The sequence below is a fragment of the Doryrhamphus excisus genome, linkage group LG21 (assembly GCF_037039965.1).
Source record: "Doryrhamphus excisus strain RoL-2023G ecotype Guam linkage group LG21, RoL_Dexc_Guam_v1.1, whole genome shotgun sequence".
In the NCBI taxonomy this organism is placed as follows: Eukaryota; Metazoa; Chordata; class Actinopteri; order Syngnathiformes; family Syngnathidae; genus Doryrhamphus; species Doryrhamphus excisus.
Window position 1 is genome coordinate 7,355,091 of NC_136377.1, and position 25,575 is coordinate 7,380,665.

Consider the following 25,575-nt stretch of genomic DNA (forward strand, 5'->3'; position numbering starts at 1 on the left):
TGACAAGAACAATCTTCCAGCTCAGCCTGACCCCTTTCAGCATTCAGCGGTACTGCAATTTGACATTACTAGTATGTGTTTTATTGGAAATCTGCAAATGCAGGTTTACGTATGAAAATGTAAAAAAAAAAAAAACAAATATACAGGAAATATATTTATGATACAATTGAAAGTATTCATTCATTTTCTACCGCTTTTCCTCACGAGGGTGGCGGCGGGGCGGGGGTGCTGGACCCTATCCCAGCTGCGAGAGGCGGGGTACACCCTGGACTGGTGGCCAGCCAATCACAGGGCACATATAGGCAAACAACCATTCACACTCACATTCATACCTGTGGACAATTTGGAGTCACCAATTAACCTAGCATGTTTTTGGAATGTGGGAGGAAACCGGAGTACCCTAGTCTCATAGCCACGTGTCTCTGAAATACCTTATAGGTAACCGAACAGTTTTTTTTGCCACTGTTTTGATTTGGCAGCCACGGCAGTCACACCAACCTGAGGGATGGTTTGCCCTTCAACGCAACATCCGTGACTCATTTCATAGTCTTTACCTGCATTTGTGTCTATGTGCATGTGAGTCTTTATGGGTCAGTAGACAGACAGTAACAGCCTCTGGCCCGAGCCAAATAAAGTCTCCTCACCTGTTTGTGGCCTTTGAGGAAGACTCTGTGTGTCAGAGTTCCCAGGAGGGCAATGCCATGTTGATTTAAAGTTGCTGGAACAATCAGCAGACCTCACACAGACACCGGAGCCTGAGTACACCATCTAGAGGTCTTTTCTTTCTTAATGCTCATCTTGACTTAGCCGCGATTTACTTCATAAAGTCGTGATTACGTTCAAATTGTGTCTTTGGTACAACTTTACATCTGTCCCTGTGAATACGCCCATTCATTTTATTGTCAGGGTATCGAATCAATCACAACTGGACTGTTCAGGTTGTCTCATTCAAGCAGGCTTCATCAGTTCATGCTCAACAACTAAATGGGATTGTTCGAATTTGACTAGATAGGACAGCTCGAGGGCGGCACGGTGGTCGAGTGGTTAGCGCGCAGACCTCACAGCTAGGAGACCAGGGTTCAATTCCACCCTCGGCCATCTCTGTGTGGAGTTTGCATGTTCTCCCCGTGCATGTGTGGGTTTTCTCCGGGTACTCCGGTTTCCTCCCACATTCCAAAAACATGCTAGGTTAATTGGCGACTCCAAATTGTCCATAGGTATGAATGTGAGTGTGAATGGTTGTTTGTCTATATGTGCCCTGTGATTGGCTGGCTACCAGTACAGGGTGTACCCCGCCTCTCGCCCGAAGACAACTGGGATAGGCTCCAGCACCCCCCGCGACCCTTGTGAGGAAAAAGCGGTAAAAAATGAATGAATGAAAAGGACAGCTCTAGTCTGAAGGGTTTTGATTTGGAGTGCAAAGTTGATATTACCCAACATGGCAGCAACAGAACCAATGTTGTAATGTAACCACTATTGTGTATGTCCAGCTTCCGTTGCGGTACATCAGGCTGGGGTACAAAAAGGAGACTCCTCCCAAAGGGTCTCACTGGACAATCTGCCAACCCTCAGATTAGCACAGGACGCAAGTACATTGCAACAAAAAAGCAACAGGAAATTATTGACAACAAGGCAGAACTGGTTTAGGATTGGGAGCAACCAAAAAGATGGTCGAAAGCCACCAAGAAAGAGTAAAAATACCTGAGATGTTGCCAATATGGACGAGGGAAATGACATAATCACAGCAGTGAACCAGCAACCACAAAGCAAATGGACCACTTAGGAGGCTGTGAACAACAGGACATCACCTGGAGAACTCCTCAAACATGACTGAGCTTCCTTGTTAAGGCCACTTATCACACACCTCCTAGCCCCCAGAACCTGTATATGCCTGGTATGGCACAGAAAGTCCCTGCCGTCTGTGTAACTCCCCAAATCCATCAAATTGACGCACATCCTCTCCAGTTCAAGGCAGAGATTCTGGGGGCCCCGCAAAAAGGAAACTAACAGGAACAACCCTTCCACATCCTGAAGTGTACCCAGTTCACCAGACCAAGGACCAATGTGTGCAGTACTGCACCAAAATCGGTCCCTTCTGTCATGAGGAGGGTTGTGTCAATTAGCATCCGACCTCCACGTTCCCTGCAGAGCTGGTCAACATCTGCCAGGATAGTGATCATGGTGGAATTGACTGTCCCATACAAAGAACAGATGGAGACTGCATGCAAGCAGAAGTATGCGGAGCTGTCAGCAAAATGCTAACGAACTGGGTGGAGAGCATTCACCTTCCCAATGAAGGTCGTGTGTGGAGGTTTCACCGGCACATCTGCACAGTGGCTCCTGAAAACCCTTGGAATGACAAACCCCAGCAGGAATTGAGCTCAATGGGGGAAAAGTGGTGAGCTATTACATTGCTAAATATATGATCCCGATTGCAACAGTGGGCAAAAATGGCTGCTGACTCGTGATGTCCAGTGAGCTTCCCTGTCGTAATTATGACAAGCTCTCGAACAAATGTAGGACAAGGAAGTCAGACAGTTGCTAAGCCTGATGCGGTTGACAGGTTGGTATTCCTGGTACAAAATCAGGATGTCTAAAAATATCGTATTTTCCGGACTATAAGTCACACTTTTTGTCATAGGTTGGCTGTTCCTGCGACTTATACTCCAGAGCGACTTATAAATGAAAAAAATGTTTATGTTACATAAACACTGGACATCTTTTCTGTTCATGTTTATTTTTTGTGTAGCTGAATAACCATTGAAAAATGCGACTTATACTCCAGTGCGACTTATGTATGTTTTTTTTATACCTAACTATGCATCATTTGCTTTGTACGACTTATACTCCGGAGGCGACTTATAGTCCAGAAAATACGGTATACCCAAAAATACTACTGTTCAAGCACGCAGGCCACACAGCTAGGAAACCAGAGTTCAATTCCACCCTCGGTACTCTGGTTTACTCACACATTCCAAAAACATGCTAGGTTAATTGGCAACAAATTGTCCATAGGTATGAATGTGAGTGTGAGTTCATTCATTCATTTTCTGCCGCTTTTCCTCATGAGTGTTGCGGGGGTGCTGGAGCCTATCCCAGCTGTTTTCAGGTGAGAGGCTGGGTACACCCTGGACTGGTCACCAGCCAATCACAGGGCACATATAGACAAACAACCATTCTGAGTGTGAATGGTTGTTTGTCTATATGTGCCCTGCTGGGATAGGCTCCAGCATGCCTGCGACTCCTGTAAGGATTAGCAGTAGAAAATGAATGAATAAATGAATACTACTGTTTAATTTGAAGACGACATGCAGTTTGAACCATTTTTAGCAGTTTCTCGGTTGTCACCAACAAACCGTCATTTTGTCCTCCAGGCAATAATCCAACAGTGCCTATGGTGGTTGGATTCAGTACTACATTAGTTTATGTCATATCATCTCATATATAGTGTTTACTCCCATAGGAGTGCCAACCCCCCTGTGGACATGGCTCTTTTGTCAAGTTAATTTCAGTCCAGGCAGGTGAAAATAACGTTCATAAATATTCTATTATGTTTCGGGAATGTTGCGATGATAAATATACCCCACAACATTCAGCTCCAAGGGACTGACAGGAGAAAAACAGACTTGTATATATCTCCCCTGCCCTTTGCTACGACCTTTCCAAATTCCACTTTCGATGACATCAAACAAAAAAAAAAAAAAAGAATCCAACTTGCAGGTTTAGATTGAGAGTCGGCGTCGCCTTGTGTATCAATACATTACCGTGCCGTCAGCATGATGACACTTGAGCTGAATGCTATAAAACCTCAGAGAATGTGAATTATTATATTCAGTCCAGAACAATTACACTGTTGAGATATGTCTGAGAAGCTTCCCAGTCAGTTTACTTCTGTGAAAGGAGAAGCGCAGGGATCGGGAACCCATTACTCGCGAGCCAAGTACGACTCTTTTCATGTCTGCATATGGCTCTCACACATTATCAACGTATCAACCACACAAAGAGACTTATTATATTATAAAATTGTCTAAAAATGCATGTGTTTAGTGGTACGGTAAAAAAAGACTCTCACAGCAATACATTTTAAAATATGTGTCTTTCATATTCAAAAAGGTTCCCGACCCCTGGAGTAGAGTATAAAAAAAGAGTCACTTTTTTTTAAACTGCCATATGAATTATTGCAGATGAACTGTAGTAAGACATGTCAGTCATCCAATTTTAGATGGGCAATTTTTATGTCATAATAATATAATATATGTTTAAGCCTGCTTTTTTATTCATTGTTTAATGTTGTAAATGATAAATGAAAGTAGTAAAAGAGTCGTTGTTGTCCAAGGACAGGCTGTCAGTGAGTGGAGGTACTTGTTGCTATTGTAGATTCAAGCGTTGAACTCCAGTTTGTGAAATGACATTGAAGAAAAGCTTATTTAAGTGATTTTACTCTCACCTTTAACTAATTATAAATAAGTGTAGTTATTCAATATTCCATAACGTAATTGATGTCATGAACAGGACTGGAAGAACAGTCTTATTCCACAAGAATACACGTAATTGGAATGAATCTATTCTGCTAAAAAAAGAACCCTTCAGAACCCTTTATATACATGGATTAACAGTGAAATAATAAGCACGTTCATGTCGCTTACAGTATTTTGTTCATTTTAAGCATTTACGGAAATGATTTTAACGTTACTTTCATCAACAACAACAAGTCGCAGCAGCCAAAAATGCACAATGAAGAAGTAACACTGGACTCTAATTCTCAATTTTGAGGGGAAATGTATTTTATATGACTTATTGTTACATTTTATCTTGAAAGGCTACTTATATAACTTAACTTGAGTAGGTGGTATGTTAATGCAACATATTAACAGTTATTCACATATGTTGATGTTTACATTGTAAATAAGTGTTACAGGAGTGATAGGAGTAGCAGAAACTGGCACACAAACCGAGTGCACCCTCTTGCGGCTATCAGTGTGACACATATATAAACACATATATAAGTCACTCTGGAGTATAAGGGCCAGGACCAGCCAAACCATGAAAAATTGCGACTTATAGTCAGAAAATATGGTAATTTATGACAAATGAGGATCCATATCCTTATCTTTTTGAGGCTGAATATACTGAGCATGGCTGCACAGTGGATAGGAGGCAGCTAGGAGACCCTGGTTCGATTCCCCGCTTGGGCGTTGAGTGGAGTTTGCATGTTCTCCCTGTGTATGCGTGGGTTTTCTCCACATTCCAAAAACATGCTAGGTTAATTGGCAACTCCAGATTGTCCATAGGTATGAATGTGAGTGTGAATGGTTGTTTGTCTATATGTGCCCTGTGATTGGCTGGCCACCAGTCCAGGGTGTACCCCGCCTCTCGCTCAAAGACAGATGGGATAGGCTCCAGCATGCGACCCTCGTGAGGATAAGCGTATAGAAAATGGATAGAAATACAGAGCACGAGGTACAGGTTTTAGTAGCTGAGCAGGCAAGAATCGAAGCAGCTGGGGGGGCTGAGAGTGTCAGGTCCACCAAGAATTGGTGGTGCGAATGTGGAGCCTGCAAGTCATGCTGACAGAAATCACGTGTTTCTACTACATGTTGTTACTGTCAATGGATATACTTCATGTATATGATGAGGATTACATTTAATTGATTAAATATACTGTATTAATTGCATCCTTTAGTTGATTATGGAACATTACTCAAATGTCCATCTTGTAGACATAGCACACATACTTAGCATTGCATTGTTTGACACATACACTAAAGCCTTGAAAAAAAGTTAACATGAATCATCCTTTTGAGGGGAGCAACTGTTGTTTAGATCAATATTGTAAGCCCTTTGTCATGATGCATAGGGCTGAACGTCCTAGTTTGTCTGCCTTTTTTCTTTTTTCCACATTAATGATCCTCTGTGGGACTTGCTCCCATATTTCTCTCTCATTCTTCTTCCGTCTTAACGCGAGAGAAATCCCAGAAATATGGATAAGGATTGGCCCACAGAGAATACATGACCTCATTTCCATGTGTCACAGTGATTATAATAGGTTTGGACACTACAGGCGAGGATCTGAGGCCTTTAAAAATGTTCACATTTCACCCCCATGTCTAGTTTGCCTCCTGGAGGTGAAGATAATAATAAGACAGTGGCTGCAGAAGAGAGAGAAACACTTTGATATTAAACTATTCCAACCTCCCTCTGTTCTGGAGGTCAGCCAAAATTTCCACAACTGTTTTTTTCTAAAAATCAAGAATTTATTTACCTGTAGCTTGCGAGATAATGTGACCTAATTGTGTTATAACGCTAGAAATGCACATTTAATTGTGATAAAGCGCTTTAAATAATTAACCAAACTAGGAAAAAGAAAAGCCGGTATACCTCAGAGAGTTGCATGCAATAAATTAGATGAAGCACATTATATGCTGCATTACGAACGCTGAAAGCCTTGGAGGAACTGTACAGGAGCATCATCAGCATCGTAAGCCAATTAGGAGTTAAACATTAGCACATGAGAGCCATGATGCTTTTCTCCTATCGTCCATAGCTATGGATGTCAGTGTTAGTGGTTGTTTCTCTGTATGTGCCCTGTGATTGGCTGGCGACCGGTGTACCTCGCCTGTAGTCAGCTGGGATAGGCTCCAGCATACCCCTAAGTGAGGATAAGCGGCATAGAAAAAAAGAGGCGGAAATTAAAAACGTTTTTTAATTTTATGATCGAAAAATTAATTGACCGATTAATCGGTTATTAAAATAATCGTTAACTACTGTATGTTACATCGTAAAATACATTACAGCAGGGGTCTCAAACTCAATTTACCTGGGGGCCACTGGAGCTAGGGTCTGGGCGAAGCTGGGCCGCATCAGGTTGTCCAAAAAAAAACAAAAAACGCATTTATTAAAAATAGAAAAATGAATAAACTTTGCATTGGTTCCGATTTTCTACAAGAAAAGCTCAGATAAAACATTCCACTGTTCTAAAATATCTTACTTTTTATTTTTCTACACAAAATAAGATGAAAAATAAATAAACAAATCAAGAATAAAGAAAATCAATCAATCAGTAATAAATAAATAAATATAATAATAATAATAAAACGGCAAATAATAAAAACTTAAGAAACCACATATAGTTGGTGGGTAGACAAATTATTTTTTTCAGATTAAAATTACCAAAGCATTATTAGAGCCCTGTAGACATGACAAAACACGACTATAGTCACATTTATACTCTTTTTATTTACAACATATTGCACAACTGCAGGGTCTTGAGACACATGCTAACTCACAAACTAGCGAGCTAGCGACCTAAACAGTAGCCTCCAAGTTATTTCCTTTAAACTTAAAAAGCCAAAAACTTACCACTTCCACACGGATAGGGAGGATAATTATTAACAGTTATTTAACCTTTAACATGAACATTAATCAAAGTAATAATTTTTTCTGGGTACATGATACCATACAGCATCCATATCAAACTTGCGCGGGCCGCACTAACATTAAACTTTCATATCAAGGCGGGGGCCTCAAACTAGTATGTGGCCCGCAGGCCGCGTGTTTGAGACCCCTGCATTACATTGTGGTAGGATCTCATGAACTCCAAGCAAGACGTCCCTTAAATAAAACTAAATTCAAGTAAAAGTCAATTCCCATGTTGGACAACCGGTAAGGAAAAAAGGCAAGGACGTTGCTACCATAGGTCAAGCTATCTATCCAAGCAAAAATCTTTAAGCTGACATACGGTGACATTGATAAACATGTTGCGGTACGACTGACACGGAGGCCTTCATTAGACCCTGTGTTGCCGTGCTCACGGAGGCTCTGGATCTCTCGCAAGATTGATTGTGGTGGACCACAGATCAAGGAGGAGACCTCCCCCACTCTCTCTGCTGCTGGTCCAAACCAATAGTGCTTTGCTAGAGAGGGGCTTAGGGACCCCCACTCTACACAGAGGCAATATCACCTGATAAATTGCCTTTCCTGGCAGGATTACACACCATGGTGATCCCTGTGGTCGTTTGGTGCTGTGTTTTAGAGCTTCAGCAATGTGGGAAGATACCGCAAGTGGGGTAATTTGTTATTGAAATGGATAAGCAATGATGGCCTTAAATCATATGGTATATTCCATCAAATGAAGGCATGAAAGCTAATAAATATCATACTATTTTTAACACACTGTGTTTGAAATCCCTGGGGGGTGCTCTCAGGCTGAGCTGAATTCCAATGAAGAGGGGCAAGGGATTCCATATGATTTTCCATGGATGACAGCTTGTGCTGTTTTAGAGTCTTTATTAACACCTCGCCTTTAAGACATTGCCTTGACGTTTTTAGTGCTACCAATATTGTAAACGTTCATTTCGACCCCATAAAAGTCTAAATCAGACCTTTTGGATGCTGTCGATAACATCCAAACCCATAAATGTTGTATTAAAACTGGAAAGTAGATCATACAAGTTAGAGGTTTTTTTTCGCGATTGGTCAGTTTCCATAAACAAAACACATGATTGGCGTATGTGTATCAAAGACGATCACAAATACCGATCTGTATAAACGTCTCCTGTTTCACATTGAGTTGCCAATAATATTAATAATGCGTCTCATATTGTTGAGACAATTGATGCCTTACCAAACTCTTCAAATATTTTTTACATCTTTGTTTACACACTTGGTTAGCGTGCAGACCTCACAGCTAGGAGACACGAGTTCAATTCCACCCTCGGCCATGAATGTTTACACACTTTGCCTAGCTGTCACTGGCTATACTACTAGTTAGAGTTATGCACCTAGGATTCCAAATGTGATGTTTTCCCACAGTGACAAGTTTTTTTTTTTTTAACAAACAATCAATGCAATTAGTTAGGAACTCGTTTTTGTGCCACAGGGAATCCATAGGTGGATATCACGTTCATTGGTTGCGTACTAACTTTTTCAAGTGTCACTGAATAACTTATACTAACCTATACTAACTATGTCATGTCTTCAAAACAGGTCACAGGAGAACTGAGGATGGAACCAGCAACCATTCGGTTAGGAAACAACCACAGGGAACAGGACTACAAAATATGCATTTACTGAAAATGAGGTGGGGGAGCGGTTGTGTTTACTGTGTACTAATCTAAGCACCGTTCCATAGGAATAGGACCTGCAGAGGTGAAACATTACAGCTTGGATGCAGTTCATCGCCCCCCACCCTCCCTGATTATTGACAGGGGGGACGGTTCTGGAATTTTAAATTTGGACCAGTGAACCAAGCCTCTGAACCTGTGGCTTGATGCAGTACAGGCAATATGGTATTATTTATTATTTTTGGTATTATTATCACCTGGCCCTCAGTGTCTACTGTGAATAATTCTGGCCCTTGGACAAATGTTTAACTGAGGACCCCTGCTGTGCAGTACTCATGTTTACGGGCATCTTTCCAGCAGTTATCCTGTGGAGATCGAGATGGACTGCTTGAACTAATCACCAACGCAGGCATAACAAGTGCATTGTGGCAGCGAGGTCAGCCCCCCTCATATTACTCCAGGCATGGAATCTCTAGAGGATCTGGCAACCGGAGAACGTGAGCAGTCGTTGATAGCTAAAGCAGTAAACAAGCTGTCGTCAATACAGTAGCTGGTTGTTCTTTCCAATTAACATGTTCCCAAGTGGGTTTACATGCTTAAAAAAGGGTTGATTTTCAATCAATTATTATATTTCACAACATAGTGCATCATGTCCTTTTATGTTCTTCCCGCTTAACGGAACTCCAACTCCCGTCTCTCGCGGTTAATTGGTTCCAGTCCCGACCATGATGTGTGAATTCTTAAGTAGGAGTCAATATAAATAAATGGAATATTTCCATGGCTAGAGAGCATAGAAAACCTGTTTCTGAATACATTTCAAAAAATATATAATTTGTACCGGGCGGCATGTTGGCGAGTGGTTAGCGCGCAGACCTCACAGCTAGGAGACCAGGGTTCAATTCCATCCTCGGGCACTCGGGTACTCCGGTTTCCTCCCACATTCCAAAAACATGCTAGGTTAATTGGTGACTCCAAATTGTCCATAGGTATGAATGTGAGTGTGAATGGTTGTTTGTCTATATGTGCCCTGTGATTGGCTGGCCACCAGTCCAGGGTGTACCCCACCTTTTGCCCAAAGACAGCTGGGATAGGCTCCAGCACCCCAGCAACCCTCGTGAGGAAAAATCGGTAGAAAATGAATGAATGAATATGATTTGTACCATTATTAGAGCCCTGTAGATTTGAAATAACACCCCTATAGTCATCTGTGCACTCTTATAATTCTTTGTTTACAACACATTGCTCAACTGTAATGGGCAGGATACGGGATCACTGTAGAGACTCCAGTTTGTTTATTGCAAAGGGTTTCAAACAGAATGAGGAATAAGGACAATGTAAGAAGCCATAAACTTACCACTTCCACACAGAACAGGAGGAGAACCTTTTGTCATTCTGATCATGTCATGTTATGGCTGACTACATGCAGAGTGAGGGATGCTTGTGGTTGTTTGTTTTTGTAGCCTATGCAGTCCGGGCTAAATCAGTTGATACATGGCTATGGATACAGTATTTAAGGGGTAGTGGTTGATGGTTCAATTCTGGTTGGTTGTTGGCTAGAAGTCACCGTTCCTCCATTCTGTGGAGATGTAGCATGCAGTGGTTTAATTCATCTTTGCTATTAAACCTTCAGAAAGCTGCAAGAGCGGAGGTGAAGGTATGACATCTCCCTGTGGAGGTGTGTGTGTGTGTGTGTGTGTGTGTGTGTGTGTGTGTGAGGGTGTGTGTTAATAAATTGCATTGAGTTTGTCGTGTCAGGAGGCCATTCTTGGCTTTCCTCCAGCCCATGCTTTGTTTCAATCCTCTTCTTCGTCCATCTGTGTTTCCTTCCAGAACCACCTTATCCCAATCGGCCCACTGGGACTGATTTCTTCTCAAGCAGCCGATCCCCTCAGATTTCCGAAGTGTCAAAGCCAATGCTGTCTGAAATAATTAGACTTTTCATTAGCATCGGGGAGCATGACACTATTCCTTTTCTGCTTAGGCCTCTGTAATTGGCAGCAGCGATGTCAGAGACTGGTATCCCCTGACACCAGTGGCAGAGATGTCCATGATAGCATGTTCTTTTTTTTTTTTTTCCCCATCCAGCGTTTACAAGTTTCATAGCTAACTCTCACTTCAGTCACTGATGATCCATCTCTCACTCTTTCCATCTGTCAGTCAGTAGGCATTGAAAAGTACAAAGAACTTGTACCTGACACCCTGACAACCAAACCGAAGAACTTTGGGAAACTTTATATAGCAGCATCACCTTCTCCATACGTACATCCTCTTTTTCTTATTCCGTTGCTCATTTAAATTACACATACATGTTGGCCATTTTTTCCAAAATACTTCTAGTTGATGTTGACAGTATGTGTAGCTTAATTGGCCTCATAGAAGTCGTGTATTTCTGCAGCTTTGGGAATTATCTCATTAAATATAAGAGACAATGTCTGGAAGAAATCATAGCGTCTTCCATGCGTTTATTAGTCCAAGCTAATTAGTTAAAGAAAGGTTTTGGTAGGGACTGAAAATGAATGTGCAGTTGTTGGCGTCAGCTCTGTGGTATGATAGATCAGGACGAGGGATGTTCCGATCACGGTTTTATTCTGCCGATACCGATATCAATCACATATATAGGGGCTATATTAGGAGGTCACCAAGGTTTTTTCTTATGAGAGCTACTTTTACAAAATGAAAGTGACCAAGAGCTACTCAGTTTTGTAACATCTCACACTGCATATATTTGTAGTATTCTCACATTAACAGAAAACCTGAATGAAAAGCATGTTTGGCTGCTTCTGTTGGGGCCCCTCCAGTAGCATCCGCTGCCTTCTGAACAGCACGTGCGGAAGTCGTCCGTCAGCTTGGCATCACTGTTGAACTCAGTGTAGATAACGATCACTTTTCACTCATTGGACAGTCGAACTGGGGAAGTGCAGACACTAACGGAGAGGGCACGTTCACCACTCGCCATCCAGAGTCCAACGCAGCCCTGCACACAACAAAAGTTCCTCCTGCACGGAAAGTACTACATAGTGTCTGCATGCTCCCGAATCCATACTGAGGCGGTAGTCATCCCCAAAGTGTTCACCCCCAAATGCCACATCAATCTAAAACTTTTCAAAGCGCCATAGTCGAGTTTTGAAGGGTGCAAAACCTATATCACAAAGACAGGAAGTCCCTAAGACAGCAGATATGGTTGTTCTGAATGCTGCAGCGAGGGAAGAGCTGATCGGTAGAGGGGATCAGCGTTTAAGTATCAGCTGATATCGATACCATCTGCCGATACCGATCAGTGTCCTAGTCAAAGATCCTTTACATGACAATAGTTTGCTGCTACAAAAATGCTAATCTCTCTTAAGTTTTGGACTAAATTCCTGATGCTGTGCTGTTTTTAGGAATCTGCTCCTAACTTGTAAGTCCATATTTGGCCCTCGAGCCGACAGTTGAATAACTATGGAGTACATGTGGAATTGCTATATATTGGTTAGTTTGTTTGTAATCGTAATGGGTCTGCTGTGGGAAGATAAGATGAGGTCACGGTTGCTGATCTTACTGCAGCTTAGGATCAATAAGGATAAGTTGTCCCACTCTCTAATAAAGGATCTTTTAATGGGTTTCCAGCAGCGCCCCCATCCCCCTCCAACTCTTAAAACCACAAAAAAAAGAGTCCTTTGACAGACAACGTAATCACTTACCTTCTGAAAACGAATCAAAGAACCACAAAGCCATCCATCAGTTAAACTTTATGACGTTATAAAAGTTTACTTTGACTTGCGATACGATCCGTCAGTAACATTTACTACATGTACACTTGTCTTATTTCTCTCTGGGAGCAATCCATCTAAAACCCTTTTAAACCTGACAAAATGAATACCTTAAAACCTCACATTTGGCTACTTTATTCTGACAAAACATCCACTTTATCTGGAAACGGGCTGTTGAATGAAAATGTTCAGGAGGCAAGACGTTTGTGTCAATCAACACCAAAATTGGTACACAACCTTCAGGGACTGACAAACTCAATTCGGCAAAGTTCCAGCAAGACTGGTCAAGAAATATGCTGGCCGTTAACAAAAATGGAACTGCTAATTGCTCATAAATCACTGGCCATTTGTCCAATGGTTAGGAAACAACAGCTCTCCTGTTGTTTCAATAACTACTGCAATAATGCGACAAAGATGTCCTATGTGATAAGTAGTGCTTTGCTGCTTTTAGGATCAGGGCTCTATATTAAAAAAAAAAATTACTTGCCCATTGGGGAGAACTACTTGCCCGAACTTGCGCCATGTAAAATGAAAAGACTGCCATAATGATATCATTATAGGTTATCACATGGTTTGTCTGGTATCAGGCCAGGTATCATGCCCCCAAGTGTCAGTATCAGCCCGAGACCGAAGGTCTGTGATATGGTATGTGATACTTATCACATACTATTTAATCATGAGCTTATTATCACGTACTATTTAATCAAAAGACCATTTTGTTTCCAGAAAATGTTCAGTTTATTAGATATATTTTATCTAAACAGTGTAAACACAATAATTGCAAAAATATTTCAACAATAATATTTTATCAACAGTCTTATCTTATCAATGTCTGACAATTAAAGTTCCATTAATCAAGTTTGGGCAGCAAAACAAACGCTGTGTGTTCACGCTCGTGCGCTGTTCTCTGATTGGTTGTTTCACGGGCACGATACCAGAGCAGCGTGCTCTGAGTGGACAGCTACGGGGGCTGATACTGGACATGGTTAAACTCTATATTTTATCAGTATCACTGCCCTGGGCTTTGACACAGTATCATTTCGGCCTTTTCCCGTATCATTCATGGGCGGTTTCTAGGGTACAGGGCCAATTAATACTGTAGTATGTGATAATCTAATTTACTACATACATACCTTACACATGGTAGTCGTAGTAAGCAGTGATATTTATAAGTTGTGCACCACAATGAAACATTATTGAATAGACACATTTGTGTACTAGTAAAGTGTTTTTAATCCAGAAAAAAATGCTCAATGGTCAAACAATAATTTGTGAATCAAAGGTGAGAAAAATACACAGAGAAATGGAACCGCTAGATTTTGTAGCTTGTGCAAAATCAGCACTTGGTATTGGATTTAATCGCTGGTGTTTCATTGTGACCACTTCAAATTGTCACAGCCATGTGATCCACTCACCTGTGCCATCCTTTGATTTGCTGCCGCTAATAAAATACTTGTTTAGGAGGCACTGGTTCATCACTTTTTGCTGTTTTCCTTCACAAGTTGTTGAAGAATTAGACCATGTTGGCAGGGACGCCATGATAGATGTTTTCCTAGTCAAACCATCGCTGATTGGTTGATTGCGAACGGGTGTGGGTAAAACACAGACTGTGGACTATGGACCGCGGTCTAAATAAACGATTCTGATTGGTCCATTTCAAGATTTTCAAGAATTGGTTTGCAAATTACCACCGGAATTACGCAGTCCGTGTTTTACCAACACCCAACAAGAACCGCTTTAAAAAAAAACTCTTGGCAGTATGGCATTCCAAAGTGCACTTGCCCGACAGGAATATCACTGATTGGATTTACTTGCCCGAATTTTGTTTTAACTTGCCCCGGGCCATCGGTACATCGTTATTCATCGTTATTGTCGAGCCCTGAGGATATACTTCTAAATACTAGTTAAAGATTATTTATATGACAGGAGAACTTCCAAGATCCACTTCCCAAACCTAGTCAAAGATCCTCCAAAATGACAGGAGTGCTCCGCTGTATGACCTAGTACGAAATCCACTCAAAGATCTGTCGTCTTCTGTTTTGTTTGCCGACTACAAAAACTACAAAGATCCTCGCTATGACAGGCTGTGTTGCGTTTCATGTTTGCAAAAATATTATTTGTTTTTTCACTGTCAACAGTCGTGGGGCGGTCTGATGCCATTCACGGACCATATTTAGCAGCTGAATAGCGCTCAGACATCCCATGATTCTTGAAGGAGGCTTGAACCATTCCTCTGAAGCCATCGAACCATGATAGCACCACTCTGGCCATGTACGCTAGCATGTTTATTCTTGAAAGGGGTGAGTCTTAAGGCCGGTGTAATGTAGCGTGTTGTTGCTTTGCTCTTAGTGCAACTGGTACATGTCTCTTGTCAATAATTCAGTTTTGGTCGAAAGAAAAATCAATGGACGTTTCTGGTATGTTAAATGTGAGGCAGCCTCAGTCATATCAGTAGGGGGAACAGAATGGACATAAACTATTCGTAGATCCAGCATGGGATCCTTGTCCAAGCCCGGGGAATGCAGTAGAGGAAATGGGTGACGAGGAAGGCCAGATTGTGACTTGTTCTTTAGCTTTGGTTTTTTCCTCCTGCTGTGAATTACAACACAAACAGCTGAGCACACACACACATCTGTTGGATAAAGTAAAGCACCTGACAGCTCAGTGAACAGCAGCAGTAGTCCGTGCTCCTTGCTTTTAGCTTGAGGCCATGGCAGGTGGTGTGTGACTGTCTGTTAATTAACAAGCTTCACAGACTTTTTTTTTTGTACAAGTCATAAAAAAATGGAATGTTCCAGTCACAATGCTACTGAAGAAAGTCATTACTACGACCCTAAAAGCCAATGAAGATATGCTTCTATCTCTCGCCAGTCATGATGTGCTATATATATATATATATATATCACTATATTGAAAGTTACTATGGTACCCATTATGTCATTGTATGGTCATATCACCTCATACCTCGAAAAAAAAAACAAAACCAAAAAAAACCCCTTAAACTATATTAGGAAAGCAGGAAGTGAACAAATGTAACAGTTACTGATTGTAAAAGTACCAGATGGAGGGGTAGGATTTAATAAGCTTTGCTTCTTCCTACTCCTTTTGGACATGTGGAACTGTGAACTGATTATGTGATGCATTCAATTGTAATCTGATGCATGTTCAAACGAAATAAAACCATTACCATTACCATTACTTGATACAGTACAACAAAAGCACCGGGCAAATCCTCACAAAACTACAAAAGGAAAAAAAACAAGCCGTAAATACAGTACTCACAAAATACTACAGAGAGTAAAGTCCAATGTTCCAACTACAAAAATATTCTAATTATTAAAAAAATAATAATCCTATTTTGCAGACATTCCCTTATCATGGTCTGAAAGTCTGAAACCAATTAACTGAGATTGCTGTAATAGAAATTGTCATTATTTCCTGTGAGAAAAATTGCCTCTTTTTTCATATGTTTTGGTTTTGGAACAAATTATTGATGAAAACCAAGGTTCCACTGTGTGTATGAGTGTGTGTGTATTATTTATAAAGACAGAGCATTATTACTATCAACATTCAGCCTTGGGGTATGCTGGAGCCTATCCCAGCTGTCTTCGGGCGAGAGGCGAGGTACACCCTGGACTGGTGGCCAGACAATCACAGGGCACATATAGACAAACAACCATTCACACTCACATTCATACCTATGGACAATTTGGAGTCGCTAATTAACCTAGCATGTTTTTGGAATGTGGGAGGAAACCGGAGTACCCGGAGAAAACCCACGCATGCACGGGTGGAACATGCAATGTCCGCACAGAGATGGCCGAGGGTGGAATTGAACCCTGGTCTCCTAGCCGTGAGGTCTGCATGCTAACCACTAGTTCACCGTGCAGCCCGACTTTCCATTATGTTCCATTATTTTCTATTGGACAAATTATTGAATTTGTGTTCAAATTTGGAGGTTCCATTCTATGTTCTTCCCAGCAGGGAGGCAATGAGTACTCCTTTAAAATGAACGATGACCTCCAGCTTTCCAATACTGCACAATGAGAGCCTTCTAAGGGTATAAATTATAGAATTATGTTTTATAAAAGTACAATGTATTTGTGTTAAGGTTAGGCCCACATGAGAAAAAGGCATATTAAAATGTATCATGTGTCAATCTATACCTGAGTGTGACTAGCGAGTCTTGCAGTTTGAATGGGAAATCAGGAATTGGCATGAAAAGCAAGCAAAGCACACCCAGTCGACATTCTCCCCATCCATTGCCACGGGATTACGTTGTCCTCCTCTTATGTAATGTGGGGATGTAATATTCATTTGACTTGTTTCAAGCAATGCAAATACGAGCTGAAGTCTAATGCTTTTGCGCTTCGTGCATGACAAAACACGCTTTAACAGCTGGCTCGTTCCATTTTCATCAAACTTTATTTTTGGCTTAGGCGTCGTTGTCTCCCCTTTTTGCTCTTTCATTGTCATGCTCGTGTTCCGACAATGTTCCCTAATCGCTACCATTTATGGATGGACAGTATGCAAGTGGTTATAGATTTATTTATTCACCACTAATTCATTCTTTTATTTATGTCATCATTTGGCCTGTGTTCTATCCTGAAGCATTCATCCATCCTTTTTTCTATATTGTTTGTTCCCATTAGAGTCCGGGTGAGCTGGAGCCTCTCGCAGCTGACTTGGGGTCAGAGGTGGAGTACCCCCTGGACTGGGACTGGTCGCCAGCCAATTGGAAAGCAGAATGGTATCACAATGGTATTGACTGCAACCAGCGGAGGTCTTAATGTGATGGTATACAATACAGTCAGGTAAAGTAAAGTAAACTGTTCATCACTCAAATCATTCACACACTGTTCAATGAATCGAAAAGAATAAATAATAATAACTTGAATGAGCTCACTCACTGAGTGATGTTTATGTGTCACATTGACACAAGCCCCCTAATAGCTGTCCTTGGCTATGCCTGTGGGTAACTAGCAACTCGTAACCCAAATTGAAAGCAAAAAAATCAGACGGGACACTACTTACATCCAAAAAAAAAACACTCGTATTCTAATGTACGACTGTATAAATGACAATAAAAAGTACCTGCAGTGCAGATTTCAACTGCATTTTATGTGAAAAAAATCAACCCAATTATGATTATGATACGCTTCAATTGATGCTGTTTAATTAATCACCAAGTCTCCAATGGTCTACATAAGCACATAAGTAGGTGGCTGTAGGCAACGTCTTGATGTAGTATTCTATTTTAATGTCTCCACCAGACAGTAGTTGCATTTTAAATATCATATGCATAATTTATGTATCATTTTTCATACAATTTGGTATAACAATGTTAGTATTCCTTAATTTCCCATCTTGAATGATGATTGGAATCATTCCTTCTTGTTTTCCTGGTGTCTGAGCTGAAGATGGTGCCTTTTGATGTTGGCCATGGCGAGAAGGAATCGAGACAAATCTGATTAAAGTCACATTAGCATTCAGCAGGATTTCATCAATCAATGTCCAAGTCTGTGGTCATTCTCTTAAAGGCCAACTGATACCTGAAGACGCTGCAAATGTATTTCCCAACCGAATGGATATCATTATATTCTTAACAAAAGGTAACCCCCTGACAAAAGGTCAGGGGGTGTGATTTATACTCCGACTTGTCATTTAGGGGAAATGCCTATAGCATCCAACGACATTTAACATCTAACGTCTAACAAATTCACATTTGTCGTGTAAGCTCACTCTTCCACTCCTGAACCTGAAGTGCACACAAAAAGGTGAAAATATGCCAAATCACATAAACAGTACCTGTGTTGTTTGTGGTGTTGGTTTCCCCATAAATACAACACATGGTGGCGCTGTTGTTAGAGCCCATGAGTTGGATTAACTTGGAAAATGCAGTTGAAATCTGCACTGCGGGTATTTTTTTATTGTCATTTATACAGTCGTACATTGGAATACGAGTGTATTTTTGGATGCATGTAGTCTCCCGTCTGATTTTTTGCTTTCAATTTGGGTTACGAGTTGCTAGTTACCCACAGGCATAGCCAAGGACAGCTAATGTCAATGTGACACATAAACATCACTCAGTTATTATTATATATTTTTTCGATTCGTCAGCGTTTCAGTGCTTGAACAGTGCCTGTGAATGATTTGAGTGATGGACAGTTTACTTTACTTTACCTTACTGTATTGTATACAGTTACATTAAGACCTCCGCTGATTTTTCTTTAATACCACTTGGTTGAACTTAATATTTGAAAATGTGAATAATATTCTTGAACGTTGACATTGTTTTCATAAGATTATGACATATTTTGTCCTATAATATTAGTGGTAAGTACTTTTGTGTTTTTTTTGTATATTATGATTGCACACGACCATATTGAAGAGAAGCAGCATATAAAATGGATGAATGGATGTGTATAATTCATTATTCTCACAATGTTATGACTTTTCTTTACCACAAACCATAAAAAAGCCCCACAACAGTCGAAATAGTCTGAGTTGTTGGATTTCCTCTCGTCAAGTATCAGGATTTAAAAATATATTTTTTTACCGCTCAGGCTGCTTGGAAAAGGTACAAGGAGGCTCAACCATGCGTGAAGCTCATTAGAGTAGAAGTGCTGCTGTGTTGGAGACATGTAAGCGTGCTGCATGTGAACTTTATGCCTCAGGAGTTGGTTTAGGATCAGTCTACTGAGAAGAAACCAATACACTGTAAAGCCACATGGTAGAGGAAGCCATCCACTCATTAATGATGTCCTTAGAGGTGGGATACATAAATGTTACTTCATGTTTCGGAAGGACAGATGGTTGCCACCAACATCCTTACCGTACTTACCTAACTCTAATAAAATCAATAAATACATTCTATGTAATTGGGTGAGTCATTAAGACCCAATGGGGGGGGGGGGCGGACAGCCAAGCATCGGGCCTTCAGCCCCCTCAGGGTGGAAAGTGAGGATCCACTTTTCCAATGAGACATGTCTGATGCTGCTGGACTCACCTCAGGGAGACAGCGGGCCGGGGCGCTCATGTGGAAAGAAGAAAAAAAAAGAGGGAGCGAGTGTCAAGAGAAATGTGTGATGTGGAAGTAGAGATGTGCTCCCGCTCTAACACCCCCGCCATGTTAACATGTCCGGGTAGCATGTGGGAGAAATGATCAATTCACGACAGTCAAATATTGATGTATTTGTTTAATAGTCAGGCGGTCAAAAGGACAACCACAGTCTATTTATTATTTTCTTATGAGTCCGTCCTTCATGGACCCTGGGGGTGGCGCTCTCCAAATGAAACATTGAGTTGTATTTTTCTTTATATTACAAAATTAACATATTTTTTTTCATTTCTTTATTACATTTCTTGCAAATGCATTCCATAGGGGCTGCACGGTGGACTAGTGGTTAGCGCGCAGACCTCAAAGCTAATAGACCGGAGTTAAATTCCACCCTCACACATCTCTGTGTGGAGTTTGCATGTTCCACCCGTGCATGCGTGGGTTTTCTCCGGGTACTCCGGTTTCCTCCCACATTCCAAAAACATGCTAGGTTAATTGGTGACTCCAAATTGTCCATAGGTATGAATGTGAGTGTGAATGGTTGTTTGTCTATATGTGCTCTGTGATTGGCTGGCGACCAGTCCAGGGTGTACCCCGCCTCTTGCCCGAAGACAGCTGGGATAGGCTCCAGCACCCCTGTGACCCTCGTGAGGATAAGCGGTAGAAAATGAATGAATGAATTCCATAGTATCTACTCGGCTCTACTTGTTGTTCTGCTTACTGTTTTTTTTTCCGATTGACAAAACCAAGTATCTCCAAATAGTTTTTCTTCTTTCCATATGAGTGATGTAAACATTTTTCTCATTGTTGAGTCGTTGACTAATTCCGTATTATAACTTCTTATCACAATTAATTGGTGCAAGATTGGATCGTGATAAGGGAATTTTGCATGTCAAAATATCCCTTCAATACTTCACCTCCATGCTTTTTGACTTCCTGGTTGCTGTGGCGCTACTTATAACATAGGAAAAATGCATGCGGAGCGCTTATAAAATGCACTTCTGCCACATTTTTATGGCTTGAAAACCGCACTGAACATGATCTCCTCTATTGTGTACTTGCATCATCACTCGTAAAATACGTATAAATACATCTTTGGTAGCGAATTAGTATATAAAACTTTCTAAATACATTTTTTAAACACTATTCAAGCCATCTAGATATGAAATAAAACATGTTGGAGGACAGAAAATGATGTCATGGATTCAGAGTTGACTTTTAGCTTGGCGTTGATTTCGGTTGTTATTATGATGAAGTATGTTTGGGTATTGTATTTTTTTGTATTGTGAAAGACGGGTGCAATTTTGAATGAAGAAAACTTTATGAAGTTAGCGACATGTACCATCATGTATAATAGTTCTATAGACAATGTACCAATCAATTACCCATGTGACTAAATCACTGCTTGGCTTGCATTGATAATGATGACATTCTACTAGTTTTTAAAATGATTCAACACGTCCCGTTGTCAGCGTTGAAACCTCCTCAGAGCTTTACAGATGAATGAAATGTGTGGAACAGCTCCGTGGTCAAATATGTCTGGAGAATCTTCAAGTCCCAGCTGTTGGATTGACGAGTGATGAGTTTGTCCAGATAATGTTGCTTAAAAGCGTCAAAGCAACACATGCAAACCAAAATGTCGTCTTATATTTGGGTCAGTGCGGTATTATCACGCATTTGCTAGACTTTGTTCTGTGGAATTACACAAAGCAGCTGCTAATTTCACTGTGACTAAATCTGTAAGAGCCATTACAGATTTAAGTCTTTTTTTTCTCACCTACGGTTTTTTCTGTGGCCTGCATGCTAATACAATGTAGTTGATGCAGGGTCGAGATTCCCTCAGGGGTCGTACACTTAACTTTGAGTTTCCTTCCTCATGGCGAACAGTCTTTGCAAAGTGTAACAAAGCATAAATGACATCTGACAGTTCTGCCAAGGGGGCATAAAAACTGCTATATGTGTTTTTTACGTCCTTTTTAATGACTTTAAATGACTTCTATCCTTCTATTGTGCGACGTTTGGATTGTTTTAATACCAGAATCGGTCATGTCTAGCATATGTTATTGTCCCTTCAGATCTGCTATGGAAAAACACTACAACGGCTGATTGTACACATACTAGTCACAATAAATAGATCAGAAGAATCGTCCTTAATTTAGTCAACTGTGTTTGAACCACGCACCTGCTACTGCTGCTGTGACAAGCTAGCGTAAATCAAACGCTATTTGAAATTGGTCAAAGCTAGCCGGCCAGTCATCTGTGATAAAGTGTTGTTCACTACGTCACCGTGTCGATGCCAACACCTGGGGGCTTCCTTGAAAGCACCATAACCTTAAAATACCTTTTTCTCCGTTAATATGGGATGCAGTAGCCAACAAGCGTTACACCAGGGGTGTCCAAACTTTTTCTCCCGAGGATCACATACTGAAAGGAAGTGGATCAACATGCCCACAACTCACAATATGCTTGTTGTATTTACTCTACTCCAACTATGCCCCAATGTAGTGAATTGTGGGTAACTGCCACCAACCAGTGGCAAAAGAACCTTGAAAAAGTGGGAACCTGGACTTTAAAGTAAGAATGAAATTAGTGTTTATGATATAGTTGGTTTTATATTGTTGTAGAAATAAATAACTAAGACAAATGGAGGCTCTTGATGTCATTTGGAATTATGACTTCAACAAACTATGACTATAGGGGTGTTGTTTCATGTCGAGCAGGCTCTAATTATGGTAAAATCCGTGTTTAGAAGGTATGAAATAGATTTTCTATGCTCTCGCTATGAAAATATTTATTAACATTGAATCCTACATTATGGAAATCACTTACATCTTACTGTACTTACTGTACAATGTAGTGAATTGTGGGTAACTGCCACCAACCAGTGGCAAAAGAACCTTGAAAAAGTAGAAATAAATAAGTAAGACAAATGGAGGCTCTTGATGAGATTTGGAATTAAAAATAGCAAATGACTTCAACAGACTGACTATAGGGGTGTTGTTTCATCTCTAGAGGGCTCTAATTATGATAAAATCTGTGTTTAGAAGATAAGAAATAGATGTTCTATGCGCCTGCTATGAAAATATTAACATTGAATCCTGCTTTATGGAAATCACTTACGTCTTACTGTACTTGCTCTTTTTCAATGTTTTTTTCCAATAAAAAACCAAGCTGCAGACTGCAAATGGTCCATAGGCTGCAGTTTGGACACCACTGCTAATAGTGGTTATGACTAAAGAAATGTCATTATGTTTCATATATTCTCATGAGACGGGCTTTTAGACATTGCCGGCTAAGTAACAATCCCATAATGTTAGCTGCTGAGAGGATTACCGTCCCCGAGGACGGTTGCTAATGTGACTCTGAAGTGTGCTGTGTATACATGGCCAGTGGTCCCTGTGCAATCAGCATCCTATTCATCATCTGCCTGCACTGATTGACCATCGCAGTTTCGTGCCAGTTAATCTTAATGAATCAATGCGTGTTTATTTGGCGTCTTTGACTGAAGGAAGAGTCGTGGAGTACGACCTGGCGTGGATCATCATGATGCAGGGAAACGCATGCTTGGAAAATACCCATGCACGGTCGTTGCCACGCCCACCAGCCGTCACTGCTTAGTCAGAAAGGTCAAATTTCATTACAGTTGACATTTGAACGCTCGGTTAATGAAGCATTAAGGTGGTAACTTCACTATGTGACATTTTGTCATGTTTATTAGTGGTCAGGCTGCAATGTACAGGAAGCAAGGGTGTGTACTTTAAACTTGATCTATGTAGATTTTTTATAATTTTATCTTTAGCTGGCGTGGCTAATGTGGCTTTATGGTGCATTATGTAATAAAGTGTACATTCCAGTCCAGGTATATTCAATTTGTCCAGTTATTATTAGCACATTTTCAAATTGTCGCCATCAGAACACAACGCACACACAAGTGTAAAAATAAGCTCACAATTATGACAACTTCAATGGCAAATGATGCCAATCACACCATTCCGCATTCATCCAGGTCATTATACAACGGTTAATGCTCGAAAACTAATTGGGACGCACAACAGTCAGACTAGATAGGACAGCTCTAGTCTGAGAGCTTGCTATTTATTCTCTTTTGTGGTATTGTTTGGGTGGTATCACCATCGTTAGCATCTCATTCAGATGTAATGATGGCCATGGACCCACCTGAAACCAACATGGCTCTGCTTTGTTGTAGCCCTACCTTAACTGAAAGTAAATGAACTTACTAGTTTCATGTAACTTTGAAGTGTTGTGTGTGCTGTTGAGATTAATTGAGATCTATCAGTCTGGAAAAGGTTATAAAGCCATTTTTTTAGGCTTTGGGACTCCAGCCAACCACAGTGAGAGCCATGATCCACAGATGCCGAACCTTCCGGGACTGGCTGGCCAACCAAAATGACCCAAAGAGTGCAGCGATGACTCAGCCAACAGGTCACAAAAGACCCCACAACAACAACCAAAGAACTGTAGGCCTCACTTGTCTCAGTTAAGGTCAGTGATCATGACTCCACCATAAGAAAGACATTAGGGATAAACAGCATTCCAAGAAAAAAAATAGAAGAACATCAATCCAGCAGTAAAACATGGTGGTAGTAGTGTGATGGTCTGGGGCTGTTTACCTGTATCAGGAACTGGAATACCTGCTGTGGAAATGGAACCATGACATCGGCTGTCTACTCCAAAAAATCCTGAAGGAGAATATCCGGCCATCTGTTGGTGACCTCAAGCTGAAACCAATTTGGGTTCTGCAGCAGGACAATGATCCAAAACACACCAGCAAGTCCACCTCTGATTGGCTGAAGAAAAACAAAACGGCATCGTCAAAGTCCTGACCTGAATCCTATTGAGATGCTGTGTCTGTTATGGTCTGTTTGTTCTGATTCATTTTGTGTTTTCACCTTTTGACCTCTGTTGTGCGTCCTATTAGATCCCTTCACTGCCTGAGTGGGCAGTGACACAAGGCACAACTCAAGTGTTTACAAAAAAAATAGAAAATAAAGCAAAAATGTCTAAAATATATCCCCACTGGCAGCTGGTCCTTTTAACATCAATTCAATTGGATAATAAGAGGAGCCACATATCTCCATTGTAAATTATGGTAGACTGACAAACTTAGTGTTGGTGTGTCGGTCATGAACGAATCGTCTCTGAGAGCATATTTTATAATATAAGAATATTTTATAATATACTTTTTGTAGCTGTTCATTGAGGATTCAAATACATTAAACATTTGATAGTAGTGTATTTCTTATACTTTTCAGTAAGAAAAGTAGCTATTGGCTGCCGTCATCATCTAATTTGCATATAATTTGCATGTAAGAAAAACACATAACCCCGTAGGAGACAAACAATTGAGTAAAAACACCTTAATTGCCTTTTACAATGATTCATTATTGGTTTAATTTATAATTTTATAAATTTTATCGTGTCAATGTTTGTATTCCAGTGTTCAACCTTGTGTCTAACAACGGGAGAGAGGGGGAAAAGTGTTGTTCATGTTTGTATTTAAGTGACTTTAACGTCGAGCTGTGGGGAAAACAAGCGAGAGTGAGTGTCGCGTGCGCGTGCGTGTTTGGGCTCGCATAATTTCTTGTGAAAAGGAATGTAAATTTAGTACTTCGGTAAAAATACCATCAAAGTACTAGTGTTGTCTCGTTCATAATACTGTAGCGACCCCGATGTGTTCCTGTTA

The 25,575-nt window shown here is 40.8% G+C and overlaps 1 long non-coding RNA gene across 1 annotated transcript in view; it reads left to right on the forward strand.

The window, feature by feature from the left end:
* The window catches only part of LOC131137859 (uncharacterized), a 107,136-nt gene extending 89,539 nt beyond the window's left edge, over nucleotides 1-17,597 (forward strand). The window contains exon 3 of the long non-coding RNA XR_009131991.2: nucleotides 17,464-17,597. This is a non-coding gene — a long non-coding RNA (uncharacterized LOC131137859). The remainder of the gene's footprint in view (nucleotides 1-17,463) is intronic.
* Nucleotides 17,598-25,575: the final 7,978 nt, after the last annotated feature.